At 39.6% G+C, this 26,187-nt stretch overlaps 1 protein-coding gene and 1 pseudogene across 3 annotated transcripts in view; both read right to left on the minus strand.

The window, feature by feature from the left end:
- The window catches only part of HELZ (helicase with zinc finger), a 287,790-nt gene extending 272,752 nt beyond the window's left edge, over positions 1 to 15,038 (minus strand). For all 3 annotated transcript variants that reach the window (XM_036756959.1, XM_036756961.1, XM_036756960.1), the window contains exon 1: positions 14,965 to 15,038. The gene's annotated coding sequence lies outside the window, so the exon portion shown is untranslated. The remainder of the gene's footprint in view (positions 1 to 14,964) is intronic.
- Positions 15,039 to 20,539: 5,501 nt separating this feature from the next.
- Positions 20,540 to 21,516, minus strand: LOC118847011 (annotated as a pseudogene).
- Between the last annotated feature and the right edge of the window lie 4,671 nt (positions 21,517 to 26,187).

The following is a 26,187-nucleotide window of genomic DNA, read 5'->3' on the forward strand; positions in this document are numbered from 1 at the left end:
GTGTTAAAGTCAACCATAATTACAAGCTTGTCCTATCAGCACACTGATATTAAGGGTCTCCAGGTCTTAATAAAACTTTTCTGTGACCATATCAGGGTTTGTCATGGTGGAAACATGCATTGATGATGGTGGCAAGGCACTTTCCTGCAAATGGCAATCATATTGTCATAAGCCTGTCATTCACAGCTTTTGGCAGGCATACAAGCTTGTTGACTAGATTAGTTCTGATTGTGAAACTTATACCAGTTGCACTGCCCTCCCTATCACTGCAGCCACTCCAGAAAAACGTGTATTCAGTTCTGACTTCAGTAAGCTGGCCTTCATTTGCCAGCCTTGTTTCACTCAGGAAAGCTATCTGGATGCAATACTGGCTGGGTTGTCTCACAACAAGAGTTGTTCGTCTTTCAGATCTATGGGATTTCATGTTATCCATAAACAGGTACACATTCCAAGTATCAATGTTGAATGAAACAGTGAGTGACACTTTAGACCTGTGCTTTAAGAAGTATTGTGCTATTCTTACAGAAAGATGTAGGCTAGATGATAATATAATTAAGCAGATTTAAAATTAGCTGAATGGCCAAAGAATAGTAATTAACAATTCAATGTCAAATTGGAATGAGGAACCCAGGGATCTATGCTTAGCCCTGTGATGCTTAACGTTTTTATCAAGGATGCGGATAATGGCATAAAGCTGAGAGAAATAGCTAACACACTGGATGACAGTCAGGATTTGAAAAGATCCTGACAGATTAAAATATTGGAATGAGTATAATAAGATGAAATTCAATAATAATAAAGTATTATACCTAACTTCATAAGTAAAAGATAAGAGAAGCATGGCTAGAGAACAATTCATCTGGAAAAGGCCTGGGATCTTACCAGACAAGTTCAATGTTAATCAACAATGCAACATGTGACCAAGAAAACTAATGCATTCTTGTTTTTTTGTTTTGTTTTTGCAGGGGGAAGGCAGGGCAATTGGGGTTAAGTGACTTGCCCAAGGTCACACAGCTAGTAAGTGTGTCAAGTGTCTGAGGCCAGATTTGAACTCAGGTCCTCCTGATTCCAGGGTCGGTGCTCTACTCACTGTGCCACCTAGCTGCCCCAAACTAATGAATTTTTGCACTAAATTGAGACATGCCAAGGATTATAGAGGTAATAATAGTACCAGCTATACCAGTCTCTGATCAGATCTCATCTGAACTACTCTGTTCAGTTGTGGATGCAACATTTTAAGAAGGGTATTAAGTTGAAGAGTGTTCGGAAACGGACGACAAGCATGGTTAAGAGCCTCAAGATCACATCTTACAAAGAATAGTTGAAAGAAATAGGAATATTTCACCTGAGGAAAGTAGAAAACTTTACGGGAACATGCTAGTCAACCTCAAGTATTTAAAAGACTTTGGATTTAATTCTAGGAATGGTAGAATAGGAATTACATTTGTTTTCTCTGGACATAAAGGCATACCTAGATAGAAGCAATGAAGAGGAAAATTTAGGGTGGATGTAAGGCAAAACTTCTTAACAATTAGAGCTGTCCAATAGAGAAATAGAATTACTTTAAGAAAGAGTCTATGTCCAATATGTTACAAAAGGAATTCAATGGAGGTATATTGTACTACATAACCTCCAACAAAGAAATACTGTGAAATTTGTTTAAGGTAGTCCTTTATACAACAACCCACCATATATACAACCCATGCTTTTCTCTTTTCTTCTGTATCTTACTATCATTGTTTATTATTCCAGAAAATTAAAAGATTAAATTATAAAGATTAAAAATCTTAAACTTAATAAAATAATAATAGAATTAAGCCTTACAATTATGTAGTACCTTAAAGTCAAAGGCCTATTCCAATGATTTATAATGTCGTAGAGGTACCCCTGGGTTCTTAAAAGGCTATGTCTGTGCAGTAAGGTTTACCATTCAATAGGAAAGGCTCAAGTCTAAGCCTGGTAAGAGATTGTGTGTCCGACACGTAAAGAACTGGCTAGCTAAATGTGGAGAGGTTTGCCCTCAGTAGAGGATCACCAGATGACCATAATAAACCTATGAATATAAGAAGGCAAGAGGGTTAGTCAACTAGTGAAGAGAATACACACAAATCATCTAATCAGTGTAAGAGGTTCTCCCTTTACCAAATCACTCAAAGCCTCATTAGATGACATTCATGATTTTGTTGTGATCTGTTGAGGTATTACAGCTACAAAGCCCTTTAAAATAATTATTTCATTTGGTCCTCACAACACTGATGCAAGCAAGGCAAGGAGAAGAAACTGGAGCTCAGACAAATTAAGCAATTTGCCTGATCAAACCTAGGTTAGTGATTCCAAGTTCAGGGCTCTTTCTAGGACACCAAGACTCAGGATTAACACTGGCACTCAAGAATATTGCTTAGCCCCATTTCTGGGTAGCAAACAGGGATGACAGTCACTTACGAGTAAAGAATAAAAACAAATAAAAATTTAAAAGTTCATATTCCTATTTGACATTTGAAATGTTCTCCACATAACAATATGTTCATAACAGATAAATTAACAGCCTAGAACACTAAACAGTGCTGCATACCAAAAATTAGGGAAAAGGGACAATCACTTCTAAAAATAATAACATGAAAATCTGAAGTCCTCCAAAGATCCACGCCCTCATACATGGGAGTTGGTACGATTAATGGCTGGGTTATCTCCTCGGGTTTTTTGACTCAAGCCCTTCACTCACAAGACTGGAGGGAAGCATCTTATTAAGCAGCCTGGCACTTTCCATTCTCAAACAATCATAGTTCAAGTCCTTTTAATAACAATGATTATAAAATACCATCGTGGCCTAGCTTACAACAATCCTTTCTACTTATTACTCTCTCACTGTCCACTGACAATACACTAGTACTTTTCTTGGCTTTTCCTGTATACTGCCCTTAGAGGATTCACCCACCACAATCAGGGGGGCAGGGGTCAGAGGGTTATGCTGCCTCTTTTCCTTAGAGCTCTTCTATTAGAAAACCAAGTTAAACTTTCTACTCAATTATGGTGGCCTGTACCTAGCACTATGGTCTGTCCTTCCAACACTTCTTGGTAAAAAGTTGTATCTTTCCCCAAAAGAGCATACATAAAATATCTTGGAGTTGTCAGATGCCCAATACTGATTCCATGAAGCACTGTAATACATTACATAAATTAAGCAAACACAGGCAAAATCCAATTTAATTCAACAAATATTTATTGACAACCTATTACATGCAAGTTATTGTTAGTCAAAAAAAGACAAATAAAACACAATTCTTACTTTACATGATCTAGCAGCACACAATCATAACAACTAAAAAGGGTTACCATTTTTTCTGAAAAGAAGTAGACAGTTTAATCCTTCAGCTCTTCTCTGAAACAAAATGACTTCTTAAAGCTCCAGGTAAAGTTTCTTCTGACTAAATATAATACTTCATCTTACCAAGAAGTAGCAAATTTTGGCTGTGACTGTCATCTTCTTTGGACTGTTATTTTCATTCTCCAGACAGCACCTTGTTTTTCTTACAAACCATTGTTCAGAATTTCACTTGTCTTTTTTAGGTATCATAAAAAGCTTGTTTCCTAAATAGACTCTTTTACAAAATAATCACCTACAGCTTTCTGCATATCACCCAAAAAAGGGAAAGCTCTTTAGAATTTCTAAGAGGCAATGAAGCCTTTAAACATACCATATGCCAAAATTCTGGAGCATTATAATCAAATATTCAGTTTTTAAGATTTCGAGAGAACACTAGTTTGCACAATAGATAGCACACAGAATAAAGAACAGGTGCTCTGGGGTTCTGTCAGTAACTGACCATATGACCCTCAGAAAGTCCTCTGTGGGACTCAGTTTCTGAATCTGTAAAATATGGGAGACAGAATATATAGATGGTCTCTCAAATTCCTACTGGCTTTAGGATCCTATGAATTCAATTAAATGCACAAATGTTGTTTCTCAAAAGTACAAAATGTCAGGAACTTAGAAACTTGATATTGGAAATTCTTTTGCCCCCCAATTAAATTACATTCACAAAGAGGAGAGATATATGCCAAATCAGTAAAATTACTAAGCAATACAGGTGCAGAAAATATTAAAGAAAGATGCACTAAATAAGTGTGTACAACATTTAAACTGACATTTAAACATTTAATTCAATGCCCTATTTGTCTTCTTCTCCTACTCTTTTGCCTCCATCTCTGCCATTACAAGTGAATCCCAGACAGTTTTCCAAAAATTGTTTTGTGAATTACATCAACTACCTGTTAGCAGGGATAACTTCACCAAAAGCACGGAAGGAGTTTTGGTATAAAGAAAGCAAAAGAGTGAAAAAGTAAATTGATAGTTGCCCAAAACACTTAAAATATGTTACAAGTTATCACAAAAGCTATAAAAAGCCAAGCTATGTAGTTAATACCTATGTCAAAAAAAAATGTATTCTATGGAATTTTGAAAAAGCAATCAGTATGTCGGTTTTGGCTTCACCAGCCTACTTTCTAATAAATCTGCTGATCCTTTGAGCTAAATATGCCTAACTTACAATAACAGGTTGAAGTGACTGCTACGGATGGCATTCAGAAGCATTTAACTTCTGCAGAGATTTAATAGGGTGGAAACTACTTAAACTTGGGAAAAAAACTTCTTAAAGTCATAAATATGTCTGCACTCTCCTAAAAATATGTATTTTATGAAATATATTTGCTAAGTAAATCATTTACAATTCCTTTTAAGAAGTCCAGATGACAAAAATCACCATGATTTATGGTTCTTCTACCTATAACAAAGGAATACTACTGACTACAACTTTCAATTTTTATGAATTGTTAACTAACCTGAAAAGATACTCACTAGCTATCATAACTCTTTCCTAGAAAAATTTCAAAGCAAGGCTACTAAATTTGATACACCAAAGGCTACTTATTATTCATTCTAACTAAATAGAAATGGCATAGTCATCATAGTCCTGTTTCCAGTGACTGTAATGCCATGTGTTTGGACCAAAAAGATGATAAGCAAGAGAAGATGGATTTCACAGGCACTAAGAGTTCCAGAGAAGCAGCTGACCAAAAGGTAAAGAATTCCAATGAAGAATGAAAACAGGTAGCCAGGAATCCTGATTCCAACTGTAAGTGACCTTGCAGCCCCTAAGAGAAAAGGAGCTCCAGCTCTGGGATCCCAACCAAATGGACTGCTATCATCAAGGTCACAAATAGTATTTTGCATGGCATAATCTTTGTTATTAAAAGTTTTTTCGTGATTTGAATGATCACAGTTACAAACAGGAAAGTACTGGGTACATTTCCAAGTGTATGACAAACCTCAAAAGGCTCTATTCACTCTGACAAAAAGGTGACAAATATTTACTTAAGTTTATTAAAAAGCATACAATCATAACAATTTTTCAAACTGCTGCTTTTTAAAGTTCTTCTCCTTCCTCCAAAGGAGTGGAGAAGTTAAACACCTGTGGCTGATTAAGTTTGTCCAATCCCTTCAGAATAATTCAAAAAGCATGAAAAGGTTATTTTTCTACTGCAAGGCAAGCATTTGGACCTTGAATGTAGCCTATTATTTTCATGGATTGTTATATTTTAACATGTACACAAATAGGAATGTCACAATTCATTCTTTATCAGCATACCAACTGTATAATTAGCACCTTTCTATTGAGTTCTGTTCACCTATACTCTCCTTTATAATTTTTCCTAGTCATTTTTTTTATTTTATATGTCTTCCCATCTAAACCTGTCAACATGATTGAAGTCAGATGACCTGGATTCAAAACTAAACTCTGCTACTCACCTATATGACTTCTCTGAGCCTATTTCCTCATCTGAAAAATGAGAAAGTTGAACTGGAGGATTTCTAAGTTCCCATCCAGTTCTATGCCCTATGATCATTTGTGAATAAAAATTACTTCTCTTTCTTTTAAACATTTAGCACTGTAAGTGATTGGTGGGGGAAGAGAAGCAGCACTGTGCTAAGCACTGTTCAAACAAATATTATCTCATTTGATTCTCACAACAACCCTGCAAGATAGGTGCTATTATTAAGCCCATGTTACAGTTGAGCAAACTGAGGCAAATAGAAGTTAAGTGACTTGCCCAGAATCACATTGCTAGTTAAGTGTCTGAGGTCTTCCTAATTCCAGGCCCAGCTCTTTATCTACTCATTTACTGTATCACTGGTTGCTTGTAAGTCAGTACTCCATAAAAAGTTGACTCAGCAGCATAAATTGAATATTTTTGCTATTAAAAATATCTTCTTGTGACATAATTGTGAAGTCCAAAGCATTTAAATTTAGCAGCAGACAGAAAACTCTCTTATCTCTAAAATAATACAGCCTTACCTAAGTCTGACCTCCCAAACAAAAGGTCCAACTTTTAAAAATGTCTTTAAATGTATCAAAGATGTTGACTTTTACTTTAACACAACTTTTAATATGATGGATATTCCCATCACTGATTTGACTGAATGTAGCAAGTAGCCATCCGCTGCTGCTGCTGCTGCTGCTGCTGCTGCTGCTGCTACTGCTACTACTACTACTACTACTACTACTACTACTAGTACGACTAAACATTTTCAAAGGAGATTTTATTGTAATTGGGCAGCTAAAGTGGCACAGTGGATAGAAGGTCTTTCCATTTCTATCTCTAGAACACCTCTTGCATCTTCCCAAGTTCAAATCTGGCCTTAGATACTTACTAGCTTGCATGACAATGGGCAAGTCACTTAATCCTGTTTGCCTCAGTTCCTCATCTAGGGAATGGTAAACCACTCGAGTATCTTTGCCAAGAAAACCCCAAAAGAGGTCACAAGAGTCAGACATGAATGACTGAAAAATAACTCAAAAATTGTGATAGTAGTGGTGATATACCACCATTTGCATAATCTAAATATTTGTTAAAAATGAAAAGCATCTTGGCATTTTTAGGCCTCACATTACCTATTTCCAAATGTTGTTTTGTGGGGTTTTTTTTGTAATAAAGTCGACATTATAATAACATCATATTAACCTACTGAATTTTAATCCCTTCATAACCTGTATTCTTCTCAAACAATACCTGGAGCCCAAATTGAGCTATATAAGGCCTGAATGTGTCTCTAGCTTCAGGCTGACAGATGCAGGATAGGGGAAGGAGGCAGAGCGACAAGGGGGTGATGACCAAAGGTCCCATTTTTTTCTCTTGCCAAAAAACAATAAGAGAAATTATACACCAGTATTGTTGTTCTTCATACACAACTATCTGACCTCTCACCTCAATCACTCAACACCACCCTGACTATTTACTACTTCAGACTCCCAATTTCTGCTGAGGTGGCCCTGATCACCAAGGCCAACCTCTTTACATACACCCTTGATTCCATCCCTCCAATCTTCAACAAATTCATCTCTTAACTGGCAAAGCTAACAAGCTAAGCACCTCTTCTCAATCCTCATCCTTCTTGACCTCTGTACAAGCATCTAACACTATTGACCACTATCTCCCCTGAGTTACTTTGTCCTCTCCTGAGTTTTCATCACACTGTTCAATCTTGGTTCCCCTTCTAGCTGTCTGACTGTTCCTTCTCAGTCTCCTTCTCTCAATCACTATCCACATCATGCCAGCTATCTATACATATACTTCAAAGGCTCTATTTTGGACCTTCTTTCCTTCTTTCTCCATACTCTTGGTGACCTCATCAATTCCCATAAGTTTAATCAAATCTATATAGAAGACTGAAGTTAGATAGCAAAATGGATAGAGTTTTGGGCTTGAAGGCAGAAAGACACGAGTTCAAATCCAACCTCAGCCTTACAAGCTGTTTGACCCCGGGCAGGTCACTTAACCTGTCTGCCTCAGTTTTCTCATCTGCAAAATGGAGATAATAACAGCATCTACCACCCAGAATTGCAGTGAGGATAAAATGAGATTAGTATCTGTAAGCCATTTTGCAAATACAGTACTATCTATATACATGTAAAGTAAATATTACAAATAAAGTACATCTATATAAATGCTGGCTAGCTATATATACAGCCCTAGTTTCTCTCCCAAGTTCCAGTCCTACACAAACCCAGTGAACATTTCAAAACTTAAGCCCCATAACAAGCACCTCAAGCTCAAAATGTCCAAAACAGAACTCACTACCTTTCCCCAAAAACCTACTCCTCTTCTAAACTTCCCAATTTTCATTAGACACCACCAACCTTCTGGTCCCCCAGTGCCAGCCTTGATTCCTCACTCCCAATCACCCCAAATATTTAATCAGCTGACAAATCTTGCCATTTCTAATCTCCAGAATACCTCTTACGTACATCCTCTTCTCTCCAATCACACAGTCACCACCCTAATTCAAGCCCACCTCACCTGGACTGGCCCCCTATTTGGACTCCCTGCCTCATGTATCTTCCCACTCCAATCCATCCTCTGTATAACCTCCAAAGTGATTTTCCTATAATACAGCCCTGACCATTTCACACTCAGACTCCAGTGATTGCCTATTACCTCTAGGATCAAATATAAACTCTTCTGTTTTGACATTTAAAGCTCTTCACAACCTGGCCCTACAAACAGCAAGCAAAACAGTCTGAAAAAGACCAAGTGCTCCCTCCTCACTTCCACCTCTTGGAATGTCAGGCTTCCTTTAAGACTCAGCTGAAGAAGCAACACCTTTACTGGTCTCCCTGGCTGCTACTGCCTCCTCAGGTTACCATGTATGTGTTTTTATGTGTTCTGTTTATGTTTATGTATGTACATATTTCAAAGCTCCTTAAGGAGCTGTTTTGCTCACTTTGTAATCTGGCACTCTAATATGGTTGCTTACAATTATAGAGATTAAACTATGGTTCATTTCAAGAAACAAAAAGCCCAAGAGCATAATTACTTTGACAAAATTTTAGGTGATATATTTTCATCCTAATTCTATCCTTATAAGCCCCCAAAAAACATATAAAAATGCCTGTCTTGACCCTTAAATTCATACTTTCTCATAATTAAGAATACCAGTAATACACCAAGGAGTTCCAAGTACACATACATGATGAGGTCTTTTGACTTAAGGCCAATAGTGAAATTACAAGGAAGTATATTTCAATTTAAATTCTTAGAAAAATTAGGGCTATCTTAATAAGGAATAGGCTGCCTCCTAATGCTGCAAATTCCTCATCACTGGTGGGATTCAAATAGAACATGTCAGAGATTTGTGAGAAGGGGTGGGATTAGATGATTTCTGAGTTTACTTCAAACTATGAGATTCCTCAATTCCATGAGGTAGGATTGTAAAGAAACAGATCTTACTTACACAACCATGCAAAAAATCAGTGTCATTACTTCATATTAATACCACATACCATTTTGCTATTTCAACATTACTACAAAATAGAGCAAAGAACTATGTCCAGTATCCAAAAAAAAAAAAGACAATGACTGCCCAAGACTCATCTTCCTATTATAAATGTGACACATTCACAAGTCAGGTACAAACTATTCACATAAAATATTCACTGATATTCACATCACTGATAATCGGATGATAACTCTAATATAAACACAATGTAAATGCACATTGAAAATAGAGTAAAAACAAAGTTAAGAAATATAATTAAAGCTACATGTGGAAATTTGAATTAAAAAAACTATAACTACCCCTCTGAAGACAACACTGATGGTATGTATAAATGACATAAAGCTCATGACAAATTCTAAAGAGTATGAGAAGGAACAGGTTGATTCAACTGGACATATGTATATTGTCTGTATGCTTTCTACTTCTAAATCTACTTCCCTATCTATACTCCTATGTGTATGATTTACTTGAAAAGAAAAAAAAGATATTTTGTTTACAGTTTCAAGATTACCCTTAGGCATAAAAATAGAATAGGAAAAAAGGTAAATAGCTTGAAACTTCACCTTACTCATCTCAACAGCAATGGAGTTCATTAGTGATCAATTAGTAAAACTGCTCATCCAATTCCTGAAAGCATTTTTAAAAAATAAAAATATGTCTACACAGTATCAATATTACATGAGGCAAAACTCTTAAGTAAACTTCAGCCATAAGAAAAAGGGTATTTATATTTTAAAAGGAAAAAAGCAAGCTACCAAATGGCATATTAAGAGAAGGTGGCTTTGCAAATGAATCTGTTTCTTTTATTTTAAAAGTATTTCCAGAGGGGGTGGAGCGAAGATGTAAAGACAGGATAAAAGAGTAAAGGCAGGCACTCACCTAAGCTCTCCCCCAAACCCCTCCAAATACCTTTAAATAATGACTCTAAACAAATTCTAGAGCAGAACCCACAAAAAGGAGTGAAATAATTTTCCTGCCCAAAACAACTTAGAAGGTCAGCAGGACGGATCTGTTGGGCCAGGTGTGAGAGGAGCGCAATCCAGAGCAGACCAGACCCCACCAAACCAGAAGATGGCCTCAGGGCAACTGAATCAGTGGCAGCAGTGGCAGTTTCCAGATGTCTCAGCCCATAGAGGGTAAGGTGATTGGACAATGGGTCAGAAGGATTTACAGGGCTCCCTTTGCTGGCAGGGGCAGGACTCTATTGCATTGCCTATACTTGGATCTGGGTCAAAGTCCTGGGTCTTAGTCCCAATGTAAGGAGAAGCACTAGCACACCACAGCTTGTGGCCATAGTGAAGGTCACACTTCTAGGGTTGAAAAGAGTGCTTGTGGTTACTTACAAACCAGTACACAGTGCAGGAGAGTAGTAAAAACACCTCTCCCTAGATCACACCACCTTGGAAGAGCCAAAAACTTACAGGTCACCAGAATTACCTTGGAAAATAGCTGCACAAAAAACTGAAGCTTGGGACAATGCCCCCTCACTTGAGAAGCAGTGTCCCACTTTAGCAATGAGTTAAAAGTCAAGAAATAGGCTGGAAAAATGAGCAAACAACAGAAAAAAATTCTTAGCACAGAAAGTTACTATGGTGACAAGGAAGTTCAAAACACACATTAAGAAGATGACAAAGTCAAAATTCCGTGTCCAAAGCCTCAAAGAAAAATATGAATTGGTCTCAGGCCATGCATGGAACAGTTCAAGAGGTACAAAAATCCAACGAAGAGAAGAATGCCTTACAAAACAGAATTGGCCAAATGGAAAAAGATATACAAAAATTCACTGAAGAACTCCTTAAAAAGAAGAATTGGCCAAATGGAAAAGGAGGTACAAAAGCTCACTGAAGAAAATAATTCCTTAAAAGTTAGAAATGGGCAAGTGGAAGGAAGCTTAGGAAGCCTTTATGAGAAGAAACAATCAAACAAAATCAAAAGAATAAAAAAATAGGGGGCAGATAGGTGGCACAGTGAGTAGAGCACCAGCTCTGGAGTCAGGAAGACCTGAGTTCAAATCCAGCCTCAAAAGTTGATACACTTACTAGCTGTGTGACCTTGGGCAAGTCATTTAACTCCAATTGCCATGCCTTCCCCCCTACAAAAAAAAAAAGAATAAAAAAAATAGAAGAAAATGTGAAATATCTCATTGGAAAAACAAGTGACCTGGGAAATAGATCCAGGAGAGATAATTTAAGAATTATTGGACTACCTGACACGTCATCATCAAAAAAGAGCCTAGATATCATCTTTCAAGAAAGTATCCAGGAAAATTGCTCTGATATTCTAGAACCAGAGGATAAAACAGAAATTGAAAGAATCCATCAATCATCTCCTGAAAGAGATCTCAAAATGAAAATTCTCAGGAATATTATAGCCAAATTCCTGACCTCCCAGATCAAGGAGAAAATACTGCAAGCAGCCAAAAAGAAACAATTCAAATATCACAGAGTCACATCAGGATAACACAAGATTTAGCAGCTTCTACATTAAAGGATCAGAGGGCTTAGAATATGATATTCTAGAGGGCAAAAGAGCTAGGATGACAACCAAGAATCACCTACCCAGCAAAAACTGAGTATACTTCTTCAGGGTGAAAAAATGGCTATTCAATGAAATAGAGGACTTTCAAGCATTCCTGATGAAAAGATCAGAGCTGAATAGAAAATCTGACTTTCAAATACAAGATGCAAAAGAAACCTAAAAGGGTAAAAAGAAAAATCATCAGGGATTCAACAAAGCTAAACTATTTATAGTCCTGTGTAGGAAAATGATATTTATAACTCCCAAAAAATTTCTCAATATTAGGGCAGTTAGAAGTACACATAGGTGTGTACACATAAGTGCCAGGTGAGAGAGGAGCGCAATCCAGAGCAGACCAGATGCCAGCAAACCAGAAGCAGGCCTCTGGGCAACTGAGTCAGTGGCAGCAGTGGCAGTTTCCAGACGTCTCAGCCCATAGATGGTAAGGGATCATGAGTTGAATATGATGATATGATTATCTAAAAAAATTAAATTAAGGGATGAGAAAGAAGAATGCACTGGGAGAAAAGGGAGAAGTAGAATGGGATAAATTACCTGACATAAAAGAGGCTTCAAAGAAATTTATGAATCTTGCTCTCATTGGAATTGGCTTTAAGACAGAATAATATACACAACTCAGTTGGGTGTAGAAATCTACCTTACCATACAGGAAAGTAGGAAAGGAAGGAGATGAGGGAGGGAGGTACAGGAGGGCAGTTTTGGGGAGGTAAATGTCAGAAGCAAAACACTTTGAGATTGGATGGAGTAAAAGGAGGGAGAGTAGGATAAATGGGGGAAATAGGATGGAGGGAAATACATAGTTGGTAATCGCCACAATGAAAAAAAGTTTTACGGTGAAACTCACTCTGATAAAGACTTCATTTCTCAAATATATAAGAGAGTTTTCAGACAAAAGTAATCAAAGCTATCTATAGTCATATAAAAAAATGCTCTAAATCAATATTGATGAGAGAAATGCAAATTAAAACAACTCTGAGCTACTACCTCACACCTGTCAGACTGGCTAATACCACAGAAAAGGAAAATGACAAATATTTGAGAGGATGAGGGAAAATCAAAACACTATTGTACTACTGGTCAAGTTGTATACTGATTCGACCATTCTGGAGAAAAATTTGGAACTATGTCCAAAGTGCTATAAAACCATGCATACCCTTTGACCAAGCAATACCACTCCTAGGTCTGTGTCCCAAAGAAATGAGAAACAAAAAAGGAAAAAGACCTATGTGTACAAAAATATTTATAGCAACTCCTTTAGTAGAGGCAAAGAATTGGAAATTGAGATGTCCATCCACTGGGGAATGGCTGAACAAGTTGTTGTATATGATAAGAAATGAAGATCAGGATGCTCTCAGAAAAACTTGGAAAGATGTACATGAACTGATGCAAAGTGAAATGAACAGAACCTGGAAAACATTGTACACCATAACAGCGATATTGTACAATGATCTACAATGAATAACTTAGCTATTCTCAGCAATACAACCATCCGAGACAATTCTGTAGGACCTGCGATTAAAGGTGCTATCCATCTCCAGAGAAAGAACTGGTAGAACCTGAAGGCAGATCAAAGACTTATTTTGAAGGGTTTTCTCTGTGTTTTCTTTCACAGAATGACTTACTTGGAAATGTGTTTTGCATGACTACACATGTATAACCTAAGTCAAATTGCTTGCCCTCTCAATGAGTAAGGGAGAGAAGGAAGGAGAGAATTTGGAACTCCAAATTTGAAAGGAAAAAAAAAAGAATGTTAATATTGTTTTTACATGTAATTGGGAAAAATAAAATATTAAATAAGATTTTTTTAAAGTATTTCAAATAGTATAATAAAATGGAATCTATCCTGAACCTGCTGTTCAACTTGGAGACACAAAACACACGGACAAAGATTCTTCTTCCACCCCTGGTGAACTCAGCGATAAGATTTTAAACCCTCAGAGATTTTAAAATAAGACAAATTAAGTCAGGCAGAGACTTACAAGGTCCTCATTTCCCGCCTCTCTCTCCCCCCACCCCACCCGACCCTCTCCATCATTTGCAGCAACACAATCCCACAACCACCACTAGGGTATTCAGTTTAAGTCTCTCTTTCGGAACTGAGGTTTTTCTTGGACCACGTAATAGTGGGGTGGGGGAGATAGGGTGGGGCAAGACCTAAGGACCGAGGTAATAACATCTGAATATCAACTCTAGCTAATGGTCAAGACCCTTCCACATCTAACCCCCGTCATTTTAGGACCAGTCAAGGGGGTTCCCCTCACTGGGGAAGGAAATTTTTTTTAAAAATTGAAGCAGGCATTATTTAGGAAGAAAGGTCGGGAGTGAGGGGTCTCAGGAGTTCCCTAGAAGGATGTGAGTCCCCTCAGACTCCCCCCAAGGGGACTATGATCACTTTGAAAGGGCTTGTTGTAGGCGATGAGGAGTGTAGTTGCTTTTTTTAATTATTAGTTTTATTGACGTGTTTGTGTGTATTTGTGTGAGCGGCAATGAAGATTTCCAAGGAAGTGGCTTGGGGGCTGGGGGTAGAAAGGAGACAGGAGTCCCAGGCAGAGAGCGGGGAGCGGGAACAAAGCTGACCCACTTCTCCAGCCCGGCCCTCTCTAGCAGCAGCCCCAGCCCTGGGGGGCATCCAGCTGGTAAGGGTTGGGGGGGAGGAGCGGGAGGAGCAGGAGGAGGATGGGTGGGGGGAGGAAGGACAGAAAGCTTCCTTCCTAGTCTCTGCGTCCGCTCCAGGACCGGGGCCGCAGGCTGGCTGGAAGGGAAGCGCTCCCAGGGCCCCCAGTTGTCCGGCCTCTTCCTCCCACAGGACTGAAGCCTCCGCCTCCCCCAGCCCCGGGCCCGAGGTCCGAGCCTGAGGGAAAGGACCGTCCAGAGTCCCCAGCGCCCGGGCCGGGCCGGGCCTCGCCTCACACAGCCCCGCTCCCCAGGCCCAGAGCCCGCTGCTCGCCTCCGGGGCCCTCCAGCCCCAGGCCTCCCTCTCCCCCGCCGGAGGCCATAGTGAAATGCGGTCCGTCCCCAGACCGGGTCCTGGGAGCGAACAGGAGGCTGCCGAGGCGACCCCCGGAGCCAAGAAGAGGGAAGTCAGGACTTACCTGTCATTACTTTCTACGCCATCTTGGATCCACTTGTCAACGTCCCCACAAAGCATTATGGGAAAGAAAGAGCCTTTAAAGTGACTCTCCCCCCCACCTCTCCCCTCCCCCCGTCCTCCTGTCGGCCTTCCTCGGCTCGGCCCCCTCCTCTTCCCTCCCAGGCCGAACTCCCGCCCTCTCAGCTTCCACCGCCCCTTCGCCTCGGCCACGCCCCGAGCCGGAAAGTTTGTAGAGGGGGGTGTACCTCCCCCAGCCTGCGGGAGAGCAGCGGCTCGGCCGCGTAACCTCCCCCCACCGCCCCCGCCTCTTCCGCTACTCTCATTTGCATTTGAAATTCACAGCCTAGTTTAACCCTTTGTTTTGTTTGTTACTGTAGTTATTTTCCTCTTTTTTTGTTGGGGGGGACAACTGCTCGCGCCTCGGGATGCGGAGATTCCAGCACCCCTCCCCCACCCGCCCTTTTAGCCACTGTGCCTTTTTGCTCTGTTACCCGCCAGTCTTGGCCGGGACGCCCGCAGCCTGTTCTTAGTTTTTCGTGCTCGGTAGTTGAGAATATTTGTTGATTTATTTAGATCCATTTAGGTGTTTATTATTACTATAGTGTAATATTTTTATTGATTATTACCATGTATATACACTCTTAATAATTTAAAACTGCCCTAAGACTTTTGAGACACCGTGTGTACTAATAATAAATATCTAAGTAGGGATCCACGGGTTTAATAGTTTACAACTGTATTAAGACTTTTAGGACACTCCGTGTTTGTAATAACAAATGTCTAAGTGTGTATTTAAGCTTTAATAGCTTAACACTGCACTAAGATTTTTGGGACACCCTTTACAGTATAATTGCTACATATGCATGATATGTAGAGAGATATCTATATATAGATATATATGGAGATGGTTTCTTTTCGGTGAACAGTTCCCCTTTCCCTTCCCTCCCCCAAAGGAATGCATGTTTAGCTCCGGCTTGCAAACTCCCAACAGGCTTGCTTGGCACTGTCCACTCTAGGGAAAGGAGCAGAGACATGAAAATTCAGCAACAGAAGAGGGTTGTCCCTTGGCAGGAGTAGTTATTTGTTTGTCTGTTTGTTCAGCTATTTAACTATCTGCAGTTTCAGAGGTGCGCTTTTTTTTTCTTGGCATTGCCTCCTCTCTCTCCTGGGATACTGTGCACGTCGTGTGGACATCGTGTTCTGGAGAAAACTATCATCATGAGGTTTTTGGTTTTGTCTTTTAGTTGTTTGTTTTTTTCAACTGTAATCAACTAAAGGGTAGGCGACTTCATGTTTGCTTGTTTATCTGCCCTCCCTCCTACGGTCTTCTAGCCACCCCAGATGAATGATTTAACCGGAGACCTTTTCCTTCCCTATCCCACTCCCCACCTCCCTGGGCCAGGAATGTGGCATTAAGCCTAGCCTGTTTCACCCTTTTAAGCCTATTACTTCTCGGAGCAGCCCAAACTCTAGTAACTCAACTGTACAAGGAGGCGGTGTGGCATGTGGAGGCACTGCAGGAAATATATACCCCGAGAGCCTTTTGCTGACGCCACTAGCACCTAAATGAATGAACTGATTAAATTCCAGATGCAGTCCTATCTATAACTAGCCCCTCCAGTTCTGGAACCCGTGTTTCCATGTGTGTGTGTATGTTCATGGGTTAGAAATTGCCCAGTCCGTAGAAACCAGGGAGCAGTTAATTCCCGTGAGCTCTAAGCACTTAATCTCCGCCTCTGCCTTGAGTCAACGTTTTAAAGCTTCCAGCCCTTCCCTTCCCCAAAAGAAAATGAAAGAACTAATTTAACTGTTATTTCTAAGCACCTTGATGTGATGAGGGAAGTACAAATTTACCTAGGCTGTCTTGCCAGAAATAGTAACTAGAGGCAAGGGATCCCTCCCTCCTCCTCTACCGAGGAGTCATCGGTGCTTAGTCTCAGCCTGTGAGGCAGAGATTTCAACATCTCCAAGCATACTCTTTCTGTGCCCGGTCTGGAATAAATGCATGCAAATATAAAGCAGAACAAGAAGGGGAAAGAGAAAGAGGGAGAAGACAGCCATGGCAGCAGCTCTGCCGTTCAGTTTTCCACTACTGGTCTGCCTGGTGGTCCTTACAGATGGAGAACCTCCTTCCTTCCCCCTTTTTGCTCAGACTGAAAAAATCATACTTATCCATCATTTGAGCTGGTAACTGTCTTAGAGATCATCTGAGACTTCATTTTTCAAATGCCTCGGGTCACACCGTATTTTATTGAAGTCCTGGGATGGACTTGACTAAAGTCCTACATGGTGGAGGTGATCTGGGTGCTATGACAAGAAAGTGCCAGTTTCTATAGGTCCAATACTCTGTTATCTAAGAACCAGTCTGTGTGTTAAGATTTTGATCGACCTGCGATGAAGTTGTGGAACAAAATAATTCAAAAGCTGCCTTCTAAGGAATGGAGAAGTTGCTCATCTATGTCATAGAAGGCAAAATTATGGCCGACAAAATCACAGAGGTTTTGAAACACTAAAGTACTAAGACTGAAGGGTTACTTTACAATAATCAAGTCAACAAGCATTTATTAAGTACCTATGTTGTGCCTGGCACTGTGCTAAGTACTTGGGAATGCAAAGAAAGGCAACTTATCAAATAAATAAAAACAGTCACTACTCTCAAAGAACTTATAGTCTAATGTGGGAGCCAACATGCAAACAACTATGTACAAATATGATGTAGAAATGATAAACTGGAGATAATATCAGAGGGAAGGCAATAGCATAAAGAGAGATTGGGAAAGGCTTGCGGAAGGTAGAAGTTTAGCTGAGACTTAAAGGAAGCCAGGAAGCAGAAAAAGGGAGGGAGATAGAGTTGTGTGTGTCAACATTGGCCTTATCACTCTACTTAGTTCTTTTTATTACTTTGCTTTGCAGACATTCTGATCTATCTTGTTTACTTTTTTTCTGAAAAACCCTGGAGATAAAAGTCCCATAAGTTGGATAATGAGGAAAGCACCTAAAGGTAGGCTGGACCTGATTTAAGCCAGTCATCCAGTATTTTAGGTTCAACATTGGAACAAAATGAGACGTTTGCAGATCATTCAACAAGTTTTTAAAAATGAGATTTACTTAACCATAGTAGAAGGGCATTCAATGAGGATGGTCATTGAATACACATCAATATGATTTGGCTGAGCCAAACTCCCTTGCCCTTCATTTTCTACCAGCCAAAAATCTGTAAGGGCACCTGGAGCTCTTTTCGCTGTTTTGTACTCAGGCAAATAGGAAATCATGTCAACAGCCTTTAGTCGTCTGAGCCAACCAAGCCTCAAAGATGGTGTCAATACCTTTTAAAGAAAAGCTAGCCTAACTTGCATAAAGGCAGGGGTTTATACTACCACAAGAGCTGACAAATACTGTTTAAGGAGAGACTAGGAAGGGGTAACTCCCTTCATAGTTGTGTGTTTGTCCTTCATTCCTGAAGAGGACCATGACATCAGGGAAATGATGACATGACTTGCATGATATGATTTGAGGTAGGAAGGGCTGTGCAAGGTTACCAGCTTCACTTTCTCCTCCAGAGCCATTTGGGTCCAGTGGCCTGATGTTCACCAGGATGACTGGAGATGGTCTAGGATGCATTGGGAGACCCTGGCCCTTTCAGGCTAAGGTCTTTTCAGGTTCTCACTTTGAGTGAGGTAAAGCCATTCGATAAATAGGCCTCTTTAAGAAGTTAATGAAGGCTTAGTTGGCCGAAGGCTTCCTCCTTAACTCTGGGTTTACTGGCTAGATTTCCTTCTCAAAAACCAAGCCTTAAACCCACTTCCCTCTGGAGCTCATAGATGGAACAATAGATCCCTGTCTTCCCTGCACAGAGTGAACAAAATACTAAATAGTAACTGTTTCTCTTTTGGCCAGGAACCCTGAGGGTCTTCCTCTCTCAGTTTGATTTTTTCTTTTTGAGCTTTGATTAAAGGGGCCATCCCTCTATTAACTTCCCTTCATAGTATAAGTGAGAAGGAGTGGGTCTGGGGAGCCCCATTCCACTTGAAGAGATTACAGACCTTTTTCAAAAAAAAGGGATACCAACAATCAGTTAGGCATGCCTGCTTTCTTGGAGTGTCACAGCAAGTCTTGATCAGTCTGGCCACTTAGGGTCAAGGAGGATGGACTTCTGTGAGTCAGGAAGAAGCACTTTCGTTGGTCTATAAAGCCACAGAGATGGCTCTACAGTGTTTGTGCCTTTGGGCTTACAGTGCATCCACTGTGGCTTTCTGTTGGATGGGACAAATCTACTGGAAGTGTCCCTCCTCCCATTTCAAAAAGCCTGTCCATTTAAGCCTTCAGAATGTCACTTGCCTAGCTGTCAGGACCAACTGACACAGGCTCAACTGCTATTTACATGGAACCCATGTCCACTTTGACCTTCAAAGTTCTTTTTTGCACATTTGCTACAATCACCAAAATCAGTACTATTGAAGGGTCCTGACACCAAATAAGGAGGTCAAATTTCTCTCTCTCTCTCTCTCTCTCTCTCTCTCTCTCTCTCTCTCTCTCTCGTATTCTACCCCTACTCCCAAAGAAAGCTCTAAAACAAAGCTTGGCTATGGCTTATGTCCTTATGACCCCAAAATAATATAGTCAACAGGGTCCTTTCTAGTAAAAGAACTCAGTGGACAATAAGAGTATCAGATATAACACCTATGCATTTCCTCCACTGTGGAAAATGCTTAGTCTTAAGACAATTAAAAGCAAAGAATAATAATTAATAAAAAGAAAAGTTCAGCCCATTATATGTGCTCTGCCCCTCTGCCTCCCCATCCCTCCTAAGTAAAGGCTGTTTGGAAAGATATTTCACTTGAACCTCAGAGCTGTATTGTCTGAACATTTCACAAGGGTCTTCTGGGCAGTTGAGCATAAACTGCAGGATTCTCTAAGAAGTATGCTCTTAAGGAAATTACCTCCCACTGGTCAGCCAGCACCCTACTCCTCAGGAACTGGAATTTATGAGGTAGCCACCCAAGCTGTAGTTTAACCCATTTCTCAGGATGTCTAGTCTCTGGCTTGTGCTCAAAAAATAAGAGGCAGCCAAAGAATTCAGGCTTGCCTAGGCTGGTGCATATTCTTGCTGTTAGATGGTTGTAGACATACTGGTGGTAGAAAGAAGAGATATTCCCTACTCTACTTTTCTAGAAATCTAAAAGAGAGAAGGCACCTAAAAAATACCAAAGAGAAGGACCCAAAATCTTTCCTTGTTTTCTTTTTGGAGGCAGTCGGGGTTAAGTGACTTGCCAAGGGTCACAGAGCTTGTAAGTGTCCAAGGCTGGATTTGAGCTCAGGTTCTCCTGACTCCAGGGCTGTTGCTCTATCCACTGTGCCACCTAGCTGCCCCACCCCCCTTTTTTTTTCTTTCTTTTAAAGAACATCAAATTTTATTAAACAAACCCAATGTCTTGGACATTCAATGGGAATTCAGCCCAAGATAGTTTAGCACCAAAGGAGCACCAAGCCCCTTCTTAGAAATGGCCAGTGTGTACTAAACAAGCTGTGTTAGAGTTAGTATCTCCAATGCAGGCCTTACTCCTGATGGGCCAGCACTAGATGGGTCTTTGCTTCTGTGGGCAAGATGCCCTCTTCTTCAAGATCCTGGCTACTGGGCACAGGCTGGGTTGATGTCCACAGCCAAAGGCCCGTTGGGTCAAGGAATAATGAGGGCTCACTAGCGGACAGGTCTGCTAACCAAAACCAACCAGCAACCAGTTAATCTCCTTCTACAGCTACCTTGCTAGCTAATTCTCCAGGAAAGTTAGAGTTTCTTTAGAGTACTATATCTCCCTTTTTATTCACTTCAATCTATTGATGATTCTGAATAACAACAATAATAATAATAATAGCAGCTAGAATTTATATAGTGCTTTATTGGTTTGCAAAGCACTTTACAAATAGGATTTCATTTACTCCTCACAACATCCCTGGAAGGTGGGTACTATTGTTAACCCCATTTTACAAAAGAGAAAACTGAGACAGCAGAGGTTAAGTGACTTGCCTAGGGTCATGCAGCTAATAAGTATCTGAGGAAAAATTTGAACTCAGGTCTTTCTTACTCCAGGTCTAGTGCACTATCTGATGTGGCACCAGACTGCCTATTAATATACCTGCCTACTGGGACATCTGACACCATGCCCCAGGGAATAACCATGGCTAAGTGTATCATCTTGGGTCCAATGTGTAGCACCTTCACCAGGTCCACCACAGTGTTTGGAATGTCCCCTCTTCCATATTACTGCTTCATATCCTCACTTGTCTTCTTTTCATTTTATCCTTCCAGAAGCCAATGAGGTAGATGAGTTGACCCAAGATGTTGCCTTCCATTTGCAAGATGCTCTCTACGGTCAGGCCTCACATGGCTGCTGCGCTCACCTGCTCTTTGGTCTGACAAGGCAGCACCAGAGACAACAATACTTGACATCTTCATTACTTTCAGAGCAGCATTTCGGTCAGAACGCTGCTTAGCTCCCACATGGTCAATAGGCACAACTTTTGATTTCCTCATTTTTTGGATGTTTTCCAGGTGTCATATCCAGTCTCAGGACTTCCACATGAGTTTCTTGGCATCAGTCAGATAGTCGATAAACATTTTATTAAGGGTGGAGTCAAGATGTCAAAATATAGCAGGAAGAAGTACAGTGATCTCCCTCAAAAAACTCCTCCAAACAGACCTAGAAAACGTACCAGACCAAATCCTGAACAGGAAATCCAAGAAAATATCATAGCAAGTCATTTATCCAGACCAGGACAGCATAAAGAAAGAGACAAATAAGTCTGTGGACACAGAGGACTGGATCTGGCCAGGAGCAGGCCTTGGGGAGAATTCTAGTGCAAGGAGAAAGGGACTGTGCATTACAGACAAGAAGAGGTCCCAGATCTATATGAGGCACTGGGACCTCCTACATACCAGGGTGAACTGGTGGCTCTGTCACTTACTACCAAGTTCTGGGTCACAGATCCAGAATGAGGAAGGGATCTGCATGCAGGGATGGTATTCCCAAGTAAAGAACAATTGAGAACCCTAGCCTGTGTACGAGGCAAGGAGAAAGTTTGGAAATAAGCGGCAGTGATGTAGCTCATGCCCCAGTAGCAGAGCAGCATTGGCATTCTAGCTTCTAGTCTGATCTAAAGCCTTTAGAGTATTAACCAGGGCAAGAGTCTAATGGAAGAGGCTAATGCAAGCAAATATATGCAAATCAAGCTCTATACAGGATTGGGGCAGCTAGGTGGCACAGTGAGTAGAGCACTGGCCCTGGAGTCAGGAGGACCTGAGTTCAAATCCAAACTCAGACACTTGACACATATACTAGCTGTGTGACCTTGGGCAAGTCACTTAATCCCAATTGCCCTGCCAAAAAACAAAAAAACACACAAAAAACAAAAAAAAAATACAGGATAAATAGGAGATAATTAACAGAGGGAAGGCATGAATTAAGAAAGTTTAGGGAAGCCTTCCTATAGAAGATGGAATTTTAGTCTGAACTTAAAAGAAGTCAGAGAGGTAGTAGTTAGAGTGGAAGAGGAAGAGTATTCCACATATAGGGGATAACCAGAAAAAAATGCCCAGAGCCAAGAGATGGAGTGTCTTGTTCATGGAATAGCCAGCTGGCTAGTCACTGAATCAAAGAGTATGTGATAGGAAGTAAAGTGTAAGACAACTAGAAAACTAAGAGGGAGCTGAGTTATGAGGGGCTTTGAACGCCAAACAAAGTATTTTGTATTGGCTCTTGAAGGCAATAGAGAGAAACAGCAGTTTATTGATTGGGGATTGGGGCAGGAGGAGGTTGGACATAGTCAGACCTGCATCTTAGAAAAATGACTTTTTGTTGTTGTTCATCGTTCATTTTTGAAGAAGACCAGTGATATCAGGTATGAGTGATGTCTTGATTTGTGCATGAATTGAATTGAAGTGAGGTTGAGTTGTACAAATCATCAGACTCACTCTTTTCCAGAGTCATCAAAGTCCAGTGGCAAGGCAAAAGCGAAGATGGTTGATGATGGCCTGGGATGCAGTAGGTCACCTTGGAATTGTCAAAGTCTTAACAGGTTCTAAATGTTGTACAGCACTTGCTTCAGTCACCTTCATGTGGGTTGGAGCAAATTGTTCTCATCCATGCACTCTGTCAGTACAAGTCTTCACATTCTTGGAGCAGGCATCCCTCTAACTCACCAACAGGTTTAAAGCCTGTTGGCTACCCTCAAACTGGTTTAGCCCTTCTGCCAATGTGTTTCACCAGGGTGTGGCTGTTGTGCATGCTATGGTTTCTTGGAATCGCAGAAAGTCACTATAGTGGCTGATGAAAGATGGATTAGAGTGGGGAGAGATTTGAGGCAGGCAAACCCAACTTGCTCATCATTTCTTCTAGCACAATAGTATTCTATTATATTCATATTCTATTCATATTCATATTGTGTTATAAGAAATGGGGAGGAAAAATTGGATGGAGGGAAATACACATATAACTTTGGACGTGAATAGGATTAACTCACCCATAAACCAGAAACAGATAGCAGAATGGATTAAAAATCAGAATCTGATAATATGTCATTTACAGGAAACACAATTTTTTTAAAAAATGAGAGATACACACATAGTTAAGATAAAGGGCTGGAGTAGAATTTATTATGCTGTAGCTGATATAAAAAAAAGCAGGGGTAGCAATCGTGATCTCAGACAAAGTTAAAGCTAAAATAGATTTAATTAACAGAGATAAACAGGAAAACTACACTATGTGTCACCAATATTATTCAATATTGTTTTAGAAATGCCATCAAAGCAATGAGAGAAGGAAAAGAAGTTGAAGGAATCAGAATGGGAAATGAGGTAATAAACAATCTCTTTTTGCAGACATTATAATGATATATTTGAGAAATGTTAAAGATTCAACTAAAAAGTTAGTTAAAACATTGAATAATTTTAGCAAAGTAGTAGGATATAAAATATATCAGCAACAAAACCCTGAAAGAAAAAAGAGCAAGAGATACCTCATTTAAAATAATTATAGACCATATGATATAGCTGAGAGTTAAAACAGACCCAGGAACTACATGAACATAATTATAAAACACTTTATGCAAATAAAGTCAGATTTGAATAATTGTACAAATATTCATTGTTCATGGGTAGTAAAGCCAATAAAATAAAAATGACAATTTAACCTAACTAGCCTATTTACTCAATGCCATCCCAATTAAATTACCAAAAAATTATTTTACTAAGTTAGAAAAATAAAATTCATTTGTAATAACAAAAGGTCAGGAATTTCAAAGAAATGAATGAAAAATGCAAAGAAAGGTTTAGCAGTACCAGTTCTTAAACTATATTATGAGGCAGAAATTAACAAACTACCTGATACTGGTTAAGAAATACAAAGATAGATCAGTGGAGCAGAGTAACGAAATATGCAGTAGTAAGTATAGTAACATATTTGACAAATGTAAAAATTTAAGTTGGGGGATAAAAATTCATTTTTTGGTTAAAATATATATATATGTATGTATATATGTATATATATGTATGTATGTATGTATGTATTAGGAAAGCTGGAAAGCAGTCTGGCAGAAATTGGGCCTAGACCAATATTTTCTAGGGATGGGGAAACTGCAGCCTCAAGTGAGGCCCTTTTACTGAATCCAAACTTTTGTTCTGTGAAGTTTGAATTCAGTCAAAGGGCCGCACTTGAGGACGTAGAAGGCCACATGTACCCTCAAGTCCGAAGGTTCCCCACTCCTGTAACTTAAACCATTTATCAAGACAAGGTCAAAATGGGTATACGACCTAGATATAAAGGGAGATATCCCAAGAAAATTAAAAGAACGCGGAACATATTACCTATTAGACATAAGATAGGAGAACAATTTATGAATAAACAGGAGATAGAAAGCATTGTGAAGTGTAAAATGGATCATTTCAATTGTTAAATCTAAAAGTTTTTGTACAAATAAAACCAATGAAGCTAAGATTAGAAGGAAAGCAGAAATTGGGTGGGGAAATTTCATAGACATTCTCTCAGATAAAGGTCTCATTTATCAAATATATAAAGAACTTTGTCAAACTTCTAAGAATGCAAGCCATTCCGTAATTGATCAATGGTCAAAGGATATAAACAGGCAGTTTTTTAATGAAGAAATCAAAACTATAGTCATAAGAAAAAATGCTCTAAATCACTGAGTAAAGAAATACAAATTAAAACAACTTTGAGTTATCATCTTATACTTATCAAATTGGCTAAAATGATAGGTGCCCTTCAATTAGGGAATGACTGAACAAATTGTGATATAATTGTGACGGAATACCACTACTATACTATAAGAAATGATGAGTTGGTTGATTTTAGAAAAACATGGAAAGACTTACATGAAATAATAAAAAGCAAAATGAACAGAACCAAGAGAATGTTGTACATTGTAACAGAAATTTTGTCCTAAGAATAACTTTAAATGACTACAACTTGAGTATCATAAATACTCAAACCAACTACAAAGTATCTATGAAGGAAGATGCTATCCATAACCAGAGAAAGAACAGATAAACAGAAGCATAGTATGGTTTTCATGTGTATGTGTACATGTTCAATTGTAGCTTTCTCTAGGGTGGGGTGGGAAGGAAGAGAGAAAGAAATAAAAAGTGCATGGCAGAGAACAAAAGAAAACTTAGAAGGAACCACAGAAAGGCAGGGTAGCTTTGAATACAATGTGTAGTATTTATTACATAGTTTCAATAAAAAAGTAAACAGTCTGAAATGGAAAAGGTGGGGCCAGCAGGCATCATTTTACAAAATTCTCATAGATTACCTCCTGTCTTGCAATAGCCTTTCCAAACCAAAGGAAAATAAAGAAAAGGAAAAGGAAAAGAAAATCAACCTTCCTTATTCTGAGTGAAAACTCAGTCTCTACAAACTCCCTACAAAACTCCCTACAGATAACGTGGAATTCTTCCCATTGGGACTAGGGAACTGAGGTCAACCGGAAGTCAGGCCCTTATCCTTTAAGCAAGAAACCAATCTACTTTGTCTATGTGCTAATAGACCTGCTAGGGCCAGAGGTGGAGAGTTGCTAGGGCACCTTGTCCTTTTCCCGCTAAGTCCTATTGTAGACCCACCTGTGACTTCCTCCTTGGGGACTAAAAATTCCTCTGTGTCTCTGAAACACACAAGGCAACCAAATTCAAAGGGTTTTCTTCCCCGCCCCTCTTTTT

Source organism: Trichosurus vulpecula, chromosome 4 (assembly GCF_011100635.1).
Source record: "Trichosurus vulpecula isolate mTriVul1 chromosome 4, mTriVul1.pri, whole genome shotgun sequence".
In the NCBI taxonomy this organism is placed as follows: Eukaryota; Metazoa; Chordata; class Mammalia; order Diprotodontia; family Phalangeridae; genus Trichosurus; species Trichosurus vulpecula.